Source organism: Thermobia domestica, chromosome 8 (assembly GCF_964235325.1).
Source record: "Thermobia domestica chromosome 8, izTheDome1.hap1.1, whole genome shotgun sequence".
In the NCBI taxonomy this organism is placed as follows: domain Eukaryota; kingdom Metazoa; phylum Arthropoda; class Insecta; order Zygentoma; family Lepismatidae; genus Thermobia; species Thermobia domestica.
In genome coordinates, this window is record NC_137461.1 from 76751743 (window position 1) to 76765476 (window position 13734).

Here is a 13734-nt window from a genome sequence, read left to right on the forward strand (position 1 = left end):
ACTAGTATACACTAACCATTTGTGATTAAACTCTTCAAACGACTTGGCTCAATTCCGATCAATTTTTGTTTCCATCGGGATAGAGGAAATATAATAGGTTACCCGTAAGGAACATGTTCTTCGCTTTCGAGGTTGATAACACCTCACCTATCGAAAATGTGAAATACGATTTGTCTACACTATATGCATAAGAGTTTTATAGAAGTTAGTGTTGATCTGGCGTTTACTTGCACATAGACAATGCGACAAGTGATTCGTTTACAACAAATCTAATACTTGTTAGACTCTATTCCAGAGCTTATGGATGATTCAGATAGCACCGCTAAACATTTCATACCGAAATGGATATTGAGGTTACAGATCTGTATAGTTATAACAAATTCTGTTAAGGATTTCATTCGACTTTAGTGTATATTTTGCAATATACGCACACCTACGTACGACAAGAGCTCTGCTTGCACCTATTTCATATATTCTTAAATAATCGTAAACTAGAATAAATAGTAAGTATGCAATAGTTCTATGACTGTTTGTGGCCGCTGTGGCTCAGTGTTAGAGCGTTCACTTCTGGTGTTTGGGTTCCCGGGTTCGATCCCAGCCTCCGCCAAGTCAACTTTCTGGTGAACAAACACCGTGTGCGTGGGTTTCGTAGGGGTTCTCCCGTTTCCTCTCACTTTTTTCATTCCACCATTTCATTCATACTCATCATTTCCGTCTCCTTTAGCCTAACCGGCATAATCATGGGACGTAAAACTCAAAGATTTTATTTTTTCTATGACTGTTTAGTGACCAAGATAAAATAGGTAGCTACAATAACTCAGTCGCTTAAAACGCATATCTTAAATATTGAACATTATGAAAATTAAAGAGAAATAAACTGAAAACAAACGGTAATATACTCCATTTTAACATTGATGTAATGTTGATTTTCTAATTAATTGGCTATTTTGTAAATTACAAGAAAAAAGAATAGCTTAACAATTACTATCATTTTTACGTGTGGCGTTTGGTTACATATTGAGATTAAAACAGGAATTAATTTCAATTTTGAGCTTTAAACAAAGTGTGATACTACTTCTAAGTTTAATGAAAAGGTCACTATGAATAATAATTCGGGTTGACATTTTCCAATTACCGAAAGACACCTTTGAAAGAAGGAGCACCTGATTCCAATTTACGTGCCAACGAGAGGGAATCTTTTAGCGGAGAAAGGTACTGCGTTTGGAGCACGGGCGAAAGTCTTGAGCACGACGGATTCCAACGCGTTGTTCTTGGCTCCTCTTTAGCCATGCTCGTTTTCTCATAAGAAAGATGCCTCACCATAGAATTAGTTCGCCAGTGTTGTTGAACACACGTGATTTAAAAATATACTGAGCTCTCCTGTTTCATGTCAGCGTTACAGCTAGTAAAATGCACATATAGGCACCAATACGTTAAAAAGCGTTAAAATTAAAATAATGTTCTAAGAAAGTTCCAATTTGTTGCTGGTATCCGTAACTACTTGCATTCTGTTTGGTGTGTAAAGACGTAGAGGAGTTCATAACCATTATAGAAGACTATATTTATTTAGCAAATAAAGAAAGGACCCTCAAGTTCGTACGTGGTGGTATTCTGGTACGCACGAATATACCATAGACAGCCGAAGAATTGTTGCATATCGGTTATATATCTGGCTCTGATCAAAATAAAGCTCAGGCGTGCCTGTAGTAAAAACAATATGGGCTACATAAGTCTACCGAAGTCTCTCCTAACGATAAGCTTAAAATGCTTTAAGTGCTTTACAATTAAAGGACTTGAAATAATACGTGTCGTTCAATAATAAGTTTTCCCTAATCTGTAAAAGATTTATTTTTGAAGATACATTTATATACATGCGCGGATTGGTCCTTTCTACTTCTCCAAATAATCCCCATTGATGTTCAGTCATTTGTCTCACCTTTGCACTAATTTGTCAGACCCTCTGCAAAAGATCGTTGTTCTGTCTATTTAGCACTCTCCTCATATTTCTCTTCACTTCTTCACCACCAGTTGACAGTCGCTTTACTTCAAACCTGAACTCTTCATTAGGGAAACGCAATTCGACATAAGAGAGGTGGTCTCTTCATGACGATAACGCCAAACCTATTCGGCACGGGAACAAGAAACAATATTCAAGAATAAGGGTGGGAACAGCTGGCCCATCCTCCATACAGCCTCAATTTAGCACTGAGTGACTTTCATTTTTTCCACTGTTAAAGTTTACATTGCAAAATGATTCTACCAAAATTTGATGAAGAAGTGAAGTTGAATGCGAGGAGAATTCTAAATAGGCAAAATCTTGTTTTTCTTGCAAAGAATTTAGACAAATTTTTGCAACGATGAGGCAAATGCCTGAAGCTGAATGGAAATTATGTGGAGAGGTAAGGATGGATCTAACTTCATATATATGTACAGCTTACAAAAATATCTTAAAAATTAATATTCTGGAACGAACGGAACCTTTTTAATGAACAGCCCACTATAGAACAGAAATAGTGAGAGCTGGCAGAATTCAGAGGATATAAACTGTATGAAGTTGTTTCAGTGGAAAGAATGTGATTGAATAATAAAATACTAGTGCACATTAAGATTATAAGAGAAGTACTCGGTCAGCACTTTAGTCATAATATAGAGAACATATTCAAATCTCGGAGAAAACAATATTTAATATTTAATATTCCAAAGCGACGATCAATAGTCGAACTCAGTAATTGGGACCATGTCCACATGGAACACACGATTACTATTAATAAAACTTTCAGATTAACAAGGAAAGTTTGTTGGTCACCGTGATATATATACTGTATACTTATTTTTTTCACCAGGGAACCGAAAGCGTAATTCGTAAGATCAATAAGCAAGATTATTATGTATCAGACGAATCTGTGGGATAAAATCGTCAAGCATATGGATCAACAATAAATAAAAACACAGTTTATGAGAGGAATATTGCACAAAAGATCCTAGATCAGAGGCAGAGTAATATTGATATCAACATGGTTGTGACACTTAGAACACTGGTTTGTGAAATACCGTATTCTTACAGAAATTGCATTCAGACTAGAGTTTTAACGGACCCTGAAAAGGAAAGTTTAGCCAAAATGTCCTTTATGAATTGCGCATGTGGCCACGAATACCATACTTATCCAGCTGTTGAAAATTCTGTAGCATCACGTTGTGTCATAAGTCTTCTATGAAGGCTTCTTGAATACTGCATTGAAAATGCACAAGAGTATCAGCATTGAACGTGAAACAACTAAATCCACCCTAATAATTTTATATAGATGAACAGATTTTAAATTTTACATTCTGTCCTAACTTACCATTCACTCAATGGCATTACATATGAGTCTCATAACACCAATGGATCTATATCTTGTGATTTTTATTGCACCTCTATCTGGTTTCAGAATAGATTACTACCTAAAATTGCATATAATTCAGTAGTAAAACACACACAACAACAACTTTATTTTAAGCTCTATTGGCTAGTGTAAAATGTCCGAACATTTTAAACCTGTTGGTTAAAAGAAACGTTTTTTTCCGGTTTATTTCCGGGAAAAATGGAAAAATAACAAAAATCTTTGTATTAGTATAATTTTACTATTAATGGAACCGTTTTTTTTTCGAGCACGTTAAAAATGTAAGTTGAGAAATTTCAATATTACGAATATTAAAAAAAAAGAAGCATTCAAAAATAAAACTGTTGTAATTATTCTTGAAAGTAAATAGTCTGCACTCAATTTCCTTTACGTGCTTTTTAGTCATTTATTCGTGGATGTGCAATAATTATTGGTCCTTTAGAGCTGTATACACATATACCATCATGAAGTGTTTCTGTTGCAACAAATAGGGCTCTTGAATAACACTGAGTTCTTAATGTGCTCTTTGATTTGGTGAAATTTTGATAATTTCAAAAAAATTTCGTCTTAAATGAAGGAGCAGTAGGCAAATTTCACTAGTAGCTCTACTCATGCAATAAAACATATAATTACTATTAATTAATATTCTAATATATACTTTTATATAAATTTATGTACAAAATTTTGTACGTAAACAAATACCTGCTATCTAGTAGTGCGACGAATTATATATATATATATATATATATATATACAAGTCTATGTTAGAAATGAAAGTGACTATATTTGTAACTTAAGAACTCTTGAATCACCAGACTGATCTCAATAAAATAGATGAGGTTTCGGGCCTGGGATGTTTTTTATCATTTCACTTTGAAGTACTGATGGGTAAATTCCCGGAAAGTTATTTTTCAGGAATATTCCCTGGGAATATTCCCGGGAAGATTCCCTAAAATGGGAATTTTCCGGGAATTTATGGACAATCGCAAAGAAAATTGCATTATATTACTATATTATGATTTCGAAGTTAAATTTGTTTTTATATTACACTATATTATTACTGTTGTCCCCTGGAGAGTCTTTAGAATGTATATTCTGAACGATGTTATTTTATTATATTTAGAGAGTACGCAAAATTGATATTTATTTACAATATGTTCTATGAAAGTAAATATGTTTCAAGAATTGTATGGTAAGTCCAGATACTTTTAAACCGCTAAACAGTTTAAATTTACATGTTAGTGGATTTTCTAAACTACTACTACTAATATTATAAACATATTAAATTTTTAAATGTTATAAACAAATTATGTTGGGTAACTGCCAGAACACACATGTCCCACCATTTTTTCAACATTTGTGCATAAATATGTATGTTCACAATATTTGCAAGATACTGTCTTCTCTTTATTTTGCTTGTAACATTGCCGCACACGATTTTTCTTCCCGCCCACTTCTCGAAATTCCATGCGTTAACTCACATGTAAAAGAAGTTCGAGTACCTCTTCAGAAATTCGAGACAGAGAGGAGACAGACAGAGGTCTATTACTAACGTTGGTTCAGGGTTTATTAATAGTACTTCATTTCTATTTCTACATTACTTTAGAAAATGGTTTCTTTCCATCATTTGTAAATTAGTACTTTGCTACTTTTGGCAATTGTTTAGCTTCGGGTTGTCAGATATTGCACCTTTTTATTGCGATAATCTATTCCGATGCGGTTGTTGTATGGTTTCATTACGTTAAATTACGTTACCAACATTAAATTTAAGCAGCATTGCCGAGCGAGTGTCAGCGAGTGAAGGCGGGTTAGAGCCTCGCAGGGCAAGTTGTTTTCTATCTTCGTTACCAACAAGTCACTTTCTTTTCTCACAAAAATCACTTCGACTTACCTTTACGGCGTGTACAAATTTCCTACAACCCAAAACAGAATGTGTTCGAAACTTTCTTGACTACTTGAACTCATTTCTCCCGGATGTGGATGTACATCATCCTACTTTTTGCTAGTTTTGGACCCCAATACTAAACAATTACTCTACTTTTTAGTGCAAATGGAAATGGAACTTAGAAAATCATATTATTAGTTATATAAAGCTTTTAAGTTTTTAACCTCCAAATTCTTTGAAACCTAGAAGTAAGTCATAATATATAAAAATAAAGTAATTAGTCATATAGTTCTTATAATTTGGAAGGTAAAGTAAAGAAATGGAAATAAATTCCTTCCCGGGAATTTATAGGCCAGAAAAAAAACCGGGAAATTCCCGTTTTTAAATTCCTTCCCACCGGGAATATTCCCACTGCCCATCACTTCTTTGAAGGTGCAAATTGGAGGGAGTAAGGGGACATATATTGAAAATGACCGACATTAGTGACGAATCCATAGTTTTCGGGGTCTCTAACTAGGGATGTACTTGAACCTGAACCCACAAAGTGAGGGTGATGTACTTATTTCTTGAAAGCTTGGGTCCAGGTAAGACAAAAACCGGTTACCAAAATTGGGGAGGTTTCATGCATTCCGCTTGGGGGCAGCACTTTACTCATTCTTATTAAAATCTTTAAGCGTGTCCATAAAGTCCGTTGCAACCCCGAAAAATCTGAAACGGGTAGACAGATATGAAAACAGAAAAACATGTATTTCATCATTTCAAAGGCACTACGTACCAAAGTACAATGAATTGTCCCAGGGTCTCAGACGGGATCCAACTCAAAATTTTAAATGGAATAGGGGGTTTCAACTTTCATATCATATGAAAGTTGATGTTAAATCAAAGAAGATAATTCAAGTCTCGACTCTCCACGATAAACCTGTGCAAAATAGTGGTGGGTCAAAATGCCAACACAATCTTCATTGCAAAGTCTTTGGCCACTCGCATGAAGTGGCGAAGGGTGATAGTTTTAAGAGGGTAGGCCCAATGTAATAATAATAATAATAATAATATGAAACAATTTATCAACAGACATAAATATTTTATTACAGAAACGCAAGAAGACAAATTCACAGGCATTTAACGTGATTGTAGACCATCGACAGCACTTATTTAATCCGCATCTCAATTTTCATAATGAAATTCACGTATGTGACTCTTAGCTGATCTAATTCGCCGTAATGCAATTTGTTTTAATTAGGCTTGCTCGGGTAGGAAAGATGGAGATCACATTATCTGCGCTTCAGAAGAAACATATCCTGTTTCGACTACTTGTTCTGAAACAAACTCTGGTTTTAAACTCGTCTTTAATTATATTGATCAAAACACAATCAAGTCACTTGATTTCCCTTTAAAAATAGAATCATACTAAAATATTTTTTCATGTGCTGCTCTTTATGTCAACACCTCTGTTTGTTCTATTTAGAACACAGGAGTTGGTCTTCGTTCCTTAATAACACATTAATTTTCGAAATACCACTGACATAGAGGATTCTTTAATAGGAATTGTATTATGTTCATAATCCCCAATTTCTGGCACTTTCTCTCATTCATTTGCAAATGTAAGAACGAAGTCACAACCAATATCTCAAAAACACCCAGGGCCTTATGCAGAGTCGTTTTGACGTATGATTAACGTCATATTAAAGGAATGACAACTGCACGAAATTTATGTTAGTCGAACTCTTTAGTATGGCACTAATAACGCGTCAGAACGTCTCTGCTTAAGGCACTCAGTCTCTACTCAATTCTAATGAACTCAAATGAGTCTGATTTCGTACAGGTTTGCGTAACGGAATAAAGGGGCATTAGTTCGGTTTGAGATAATAGTCGTAGCACCTTTAGAATTGCTTGTTCCATCTTTGGCACTGCGTTAGTGTCCGCAATATTAAACAAAGTTGATATGGAATGGCGCTCCACGTTGTTTTGTTCTTTATTTGTTTGACATATCAAATCGAAATCCAATGTCTCGAGAGAAACGCTTTATTTAGAAACAAAAGTCGACAAGCACTGAGGCCTCTCTCTTTCGCATATTATTACAAACACGTTCTCTCGCGGGATTTTCTGAGTAGCTTGGCGGCAGTTCTACTACCACCTGAGACACTGCTCGGTGAGCCTGCCAGCAGTGGTGCTGACTACGACTTCTTTATAGAACAATATTTCTTTTTTCAACTCATAGAACTACCATACATTCAGTGCAAGGAAAATTAATTAATTATTAATGATAATTTCTGAAAGTAAATGGGTAGGCCGGGCCTCAGAGCCTCTTAGGACCGTTTGTCACTGCTCGTATGAATCTGAAACAGTGGGATAGGTGTAAAAACAAAACACTGATATGTCATTATTTCAAAAGTATGATTCAAAGAGTTACAGGGTCACAAAAAGTATGATTCAAAGTGTTACAAAAAATGTTACAGGGTCCCTTGTATTGTCCCAGACCTGGTCCAACTGGAAATGTTGAATTCGGAAATGAGTTCAAGTTGAGTATCGTATGAGAGTTGATTTTAAGTTTAAAAAGATGAAACAAAACTCGACTCTTGGTGATAAGTCTGTGCAAAATGACGGTGGGTCGAAATGTCAACACAGGAGTCATTGAAAAGTCTATGGCCAGTCCTATTAATCTGAAACGTTGAGACAGGTGTTGAAGAAAGAACATATCAAAGTAAGAAAGAAATGTCCCAGGGTCACCGTATGATCCGAGACGTGGTGCAACTCAAAAGTTCAAATGAAAAGGAGGCAAACAAGCACATCATGTGAAAGCTCAACTTGAATCCTTTTCCCATTTCAACATTTTGAGTTGGACCCCGTCTGAAACCCTGTGAGCGACTCTGAAACATTTTTGAATCGTTATACTTTTGAAATAATGACATATTCGTGTTTTTGTTTTTACACCTATCCTACTCTTTCAGTTTCATACGAGTGGCCAAAGACATTGTAATGAAGGTTGTGTTGAGATTTTGACCCACCACTGTTTTGCACACGTTTATCATGGAGAGTCGAGACTTGATTTATCTTCATTCATTTAACACCAACTCTCATACGATAAGCAAGTTGACCTCCCTTTCCATTTAAACATTTTGAGTTGGTCCCCGTCTGAGACCCTGCGGGGATCCTGGGACAGTTCATTGTACTTTGATACGTTGTACTTTTCAAATGATGAAAGACGTGTGTTTCTGTTTTCATATCTGTCTGACCGTTTCAGACTTTTCGGGGTTGCAACGGACTTTATGGACACGCTTAAAGATTTTAATAACAATGAGTAAAGTTCTGCCCCCAAGCGGAATGCATGAGATCTCCCCATTTTTGGTAACCGGTTTTGGTCTTACCTTGACCCAAGCTTTCAGGAAATATTTACATCACCCTCACTTTATGGGTTCAGGTTCAAGTACATCCCGGCTGAGATGAACAATGACACTTCGGATGTCGTGTAAATAAAATTTCAGGCCCGCAATTTATGAAACGATGAAGGGGAGATATATAAAAAAATGATTGAAAATAGCCAATATTAGTATCAAATCCATAGTTTTCGAGATCACTGAGATGAACAGTGGCATTTTCAATATCGTTTAAATCCAAATTCATTCTGCATCTCGAAGGCGGGGAGAAAGGGAGATATATAAAAATATTGAAAATACCGATATTAATGTTGAAACATAATTTTGGGGATTGCTGATATGAAGAGTAACACTTCTGATGCCGTTTAAACAAAAATTCAACCCTCATTAGTACTCTGAAAGAGAAAGGGTGATATGTAAAAGTAACTAAAAATGGTAGACACTAGTGTCGAATTCATATTTTTTGTGGTCCCTAAGTTCATTGGTGACAGTTTCGGTGTCCTGTATGTCCTATTCTCTCCGTGCTAGGAACGGGTAATTTGTTAGTCTTTAATAATAACGAACGGAAGTTTCACAAGTTAATTCTTTAATATATTTCTTGCTACTGAAATTTAAGCACTTGTGGGGTGTATGTGGTGTGTGTGTGTGTGTGTGTGTATGTGTAAATAAGAAATCTCTCTTTTTGAGTTGTTAGAAAAATATGCAAATAATTACGAGGGATTTTTACCAGAAATCAGAAAACTAAGAATTAAAATTAAAACTTGTTGCTTTAACTATTTTTTCCTGCTAGCGAAATACATTGTATACGTATATGATGCAGGTATGTTACAGCAAATAAGATTAATATCAGGACAAGAAATAGTTTCTAAACTATATTTTCCGGTTTTTGCCAATATTTCCGAAGAAAAGATTTTTTCTAATAGGTTCAAAATTTCCGGAATTTTTACACAGTACAAGGAAGATACGTAACTCCATAATATATATATATATATATATATATATATATATATATATATATATATATATATATATATATATATATATGTGTGTGTGTGTGTGTGTGTGTGTGTGATTTTAATATGGCGATATTAACTAAAGTGATTTTGGCTCCGTTACCATAACACTTCCCTGCCCTAAAGCGAGAACTTCATAAAATTGCTTAAGATAATTTAAATGTGTCTATAGTATTTAGTACTTATTGTAGGCATAACTCCATTCTTTTACGCTGATAACTTTAAAGCAGAGGTGCTCATATATTTGTGGCCGCTAACTTTTCCCTATTTTAATACAGAAAACATAAGTACTCAATAATCTTAACTGTAAACTAGTAAATATAAAATAGTTTTCATTTTAAATTCATAATATAATTAAATATTCGAAAATTTCAAATTTTCCCGAATTTTCCGTTCTCTCCAAGCTCGGGAGGAAATGATAAAAAACTGTTTTTCTTACCCAAAATTTCCGTTTTTTATCATGTCTTCACAACACTAGTCCGCACAGCCTCCAAACCTGGCCAAAATCTCAAAATTAGAAATTATCAGAAATATGAAAGACCTTATTGACAACATTACGTATTGTATTGTACTAGCCAATTCGGTGAACGTTTCTCTCTTAAGGATAATAATCAGGTGTTACCTTTTGATCTCTTTGTTTCCTTCTCCATCCTCCAGGATTCGTAGTAATGTTTTTCGAATATTATTTCAGGAATGAAAAGGAAAAACAGTCATTAGCGTAAATACTACTCGCAATAATATCACCCTACTCACTTACAAATATGCTCTTCAAACCAGATCGGGCACAAACTGGTAACTTGATCGTTTTTTTCTAACAGATAACATCCCATACTATCACATTCACCACATAATAGAATTGGACTCGGTTGGAATAAAAAGAAAAAAAACTCTACATGATATTCAATATCAAGTCCACCAATTGTTTTTTCGGTCTAACTTCCACATATTGACTGGTATATGAACGCAGATTAGAGTTCTACATATTTGTCACGAACGACAAATGTATAACAATGTTCTGCACAATTACTATTGACGCCTAACAACTAAAAATTATTTCGTTTTCACATAATGAACTTTGCGTCCACTACAGGGGTGAATGCATGGCCTTCTTCCACGACATTAATATTTCACATTGGTACTTACTGTAGGTTCAACACTTACAAGTTGCACGAAAGCCTATCTATTTCCTTACGTCTTTCCTTATAAAATCAGTAAGATCATATTTCAGATAATTTCGAATTTTGAGATTTTGGCTAGGTTTGGAGGGTGTCTGGGCCTCTGTGCGTTGTAAAGAAGACCAGAATTTTACTTCAGTTAGTATCTCATATCTTTAACGTCTCACGGTAACCTAAAAGTATACGTTTATAGTGCACCTATTGCAAGAATTTAACTACGATAAAATATAACAACACTGCTAGCACACTTACAAATACCACAAGGACTTAATAAATTGTTATTTTTTTCAAAAAAAAAAAATGGAACGATCGTTATACGTTTTAGGGAACAACTATCTGGCTGAATATGCTTGTAGTAAATAGAGACGAAGAAACATGGACAGGTGCAGATGAATTTAAGCCAGAACGTTTTCTTCGTGATGGTGAAGTTATTAATTCCGAGGAAGTTCTTCCATATGGTGGAGGTAAGTGAGTAATTTATGTATTCAATTAAAACGTTTGAAAATTTGCTAACAACCTGATGATTCCGCGATTGCTATTCTGAAGGAATTTATAATCTTGTGTGACAATTTAACTTCTAATATCAAATATTTTACATTGATTGACAGACATGGATTAGAAAACGTAAAATGTATCAAAAGTCAGGTTAAAAATTTAGTATATACTTGGGCATAGTTAAGCATAACGCTATATACATAATGTTTTCCATTTTCCTCACTTCTTTTAACTACAGAATCTAAAACTGAAATAATTCTAAAACATTTAGAAATGATAGTGAATAATAATAACGAGGATTTTAAACAAGAACGTACCTAGTGATATTTACTATGGATGCTTTATTCTGGTAATATCTTTTTTGACTATATCTCGACATTTCAGTCCATCTGTATTGAAATGTTTTCTTTGCTCCTTAATAATTATTTCAATAATACACTTACAAATCAAAATGCACATTCTTTTTACCATTGTAGCAATAATGTTCTAAATCTATACAATACTAAATTAAAGTATATTGTCTATGTAAATGAAACAATATCTAATTTAAAGCTTATCAAAATAATGCCATGTGCTTGGTGTTTTTATCTATCAGAATTATTCCTGAGGTATGTCTTGAGAAAACAATAGCAATACCTTATAATAACTATTTCCGTTTTCGATTACGTTTCTCTAATCTAATTCTCAACTCCTCTTCTGTACAAAACTTTTCTGAAATGTTTGATCACGATTAATATACGCAGTTTCAAACAATTTGGTTCTCTATTATTCTGATAAGGAGGTAAAATTAAGCGGATAATATTAAAACATATAGTATCATTGAATAAAGAGCAGGCTAAGCATAAGGAAAGAACTAATAGACAAGTGTTACATAATTAATCAAGCACAAGATCAATTAAGAAAACATTGCTCATTAAAGTGTATAGTTGAAGCAAGAATCAACACAATAAGTGAAACTAGTAATAAAAGTTCAAAAGTTATTCGAAAATGGCCTCGCTCAGTATACTTATTTTACAGTTTAATATATTTTTGACAGCAGAGTATTCAAAATGAGTCTTTACCTATACCATTGTTTATTTTTTTCTAAGTGAAAACACCGCTTTTGACTAATATGGAGGTGCTGAATATGAACATGAATTAAAATATTTCGACTGGCTGTCGTTTCGTCGTAACTGAGGGGGTATATCCACTTTTTATGTATGTGGCAACACTCTTGAAGGTCTGGCAATGTCACACGCAATCTATTACGTGAGGATTAATGTCAAAATAGCTATACCCACAACACAGCTCCATAACTAGAATTGTCAGGAGGCTAGTTTCCCTAAATTATTGATGGTCCTACATAAAATTGCTATTATTTGCCGAAACATCTTAGTAATCTGGTTGGGTGTAGCTTCCAAAATATTCAAAATTATTGTATTCAAACACTTGTAATTATCGAAAAGAAATGTCTGGCTACGTCAGACAACAAGCCCCTCCGAGACCATTATAATTATGGGCCTAAATTGCGTAACCCACCAATGCTGACGTAGTACATTCGAATGTGACGTTGCCAGACCTTCGACAGCATTGACACATAACTAGGAATGTGCATGGGTGCTTGGATATCACTTTTTGATACGCTGAAAGGAGAGTCAATCGAACTTTTTAATGTCATTCTAGGATTCAGTATTTCCAAATTAGTTAAAAATGGGTATTTTCAATTATGCAATAAAATACATGTAGAACAGTGTAATTATAAGTATATTTATGATTTAAATGCTTAACCATTCGCCATTCACAAAAGTTTGAATTCCACTCGTTATCCAATACTAAAGATAATTGAGTCCAATTTTGGTCATTTTTTACTTATTTTTTCATTAAGATCTTTATGTGACGCACATTTCAGAGCATGAAAAGTAACATCCTGTTATTGCTAATAACTCATACTGAAAAGAATGATTTCAATACAATATTATGTTTTCGATGTAATTAAGGGTGCCGTACCAACTTTATGTCATTTTTTCTATAGCTTTGTTCTATAGCTTTGTCTTTCTATTAGACTTTGTCCATTTTGACTCAGAACGAATTATAATATATTGCAGATAATATTTTATTCAAGCACAAATAACCATTATTTCTTTCCGCTGTAAAAGTATTCTATTTATAACTATATCGCATTTAACGTATTGTGGCAAAAATAAAAGTTTCTCATTAACTTTTTCTATTTCCTTTTCAGGACGAAGGCGGTGCTTGGGGGAAAACGTAGCGAAAATAATTCTGTTCTTATTTACAACAATGATGCTTCAGAAATTTACCTTCTCTATTCCGTCGAACCAACCTTCACCATCAACAGAGCCTTTAGAAGGAGCTACTTTTAAACCAAAGCCATTCCTCGTAATTATTGAAAAAAATAAATGAAACATAAAGCTA

General features: G+C 34.2%; 1 pseudogene; it reads left to right on the plus strand.

The window, feature by feature from the left end:
• The first annotated feature begins 2357 nt into the window (after nt 1–2357).
• Nucleotides 2358–13722, plus strand: LOC145692179 (farnesoate epoxidase pseudogene; annotated as a pseudogene).
• The last annotated feature ends 12 nt before the right edge of the window (nt 13723–13734 follow it).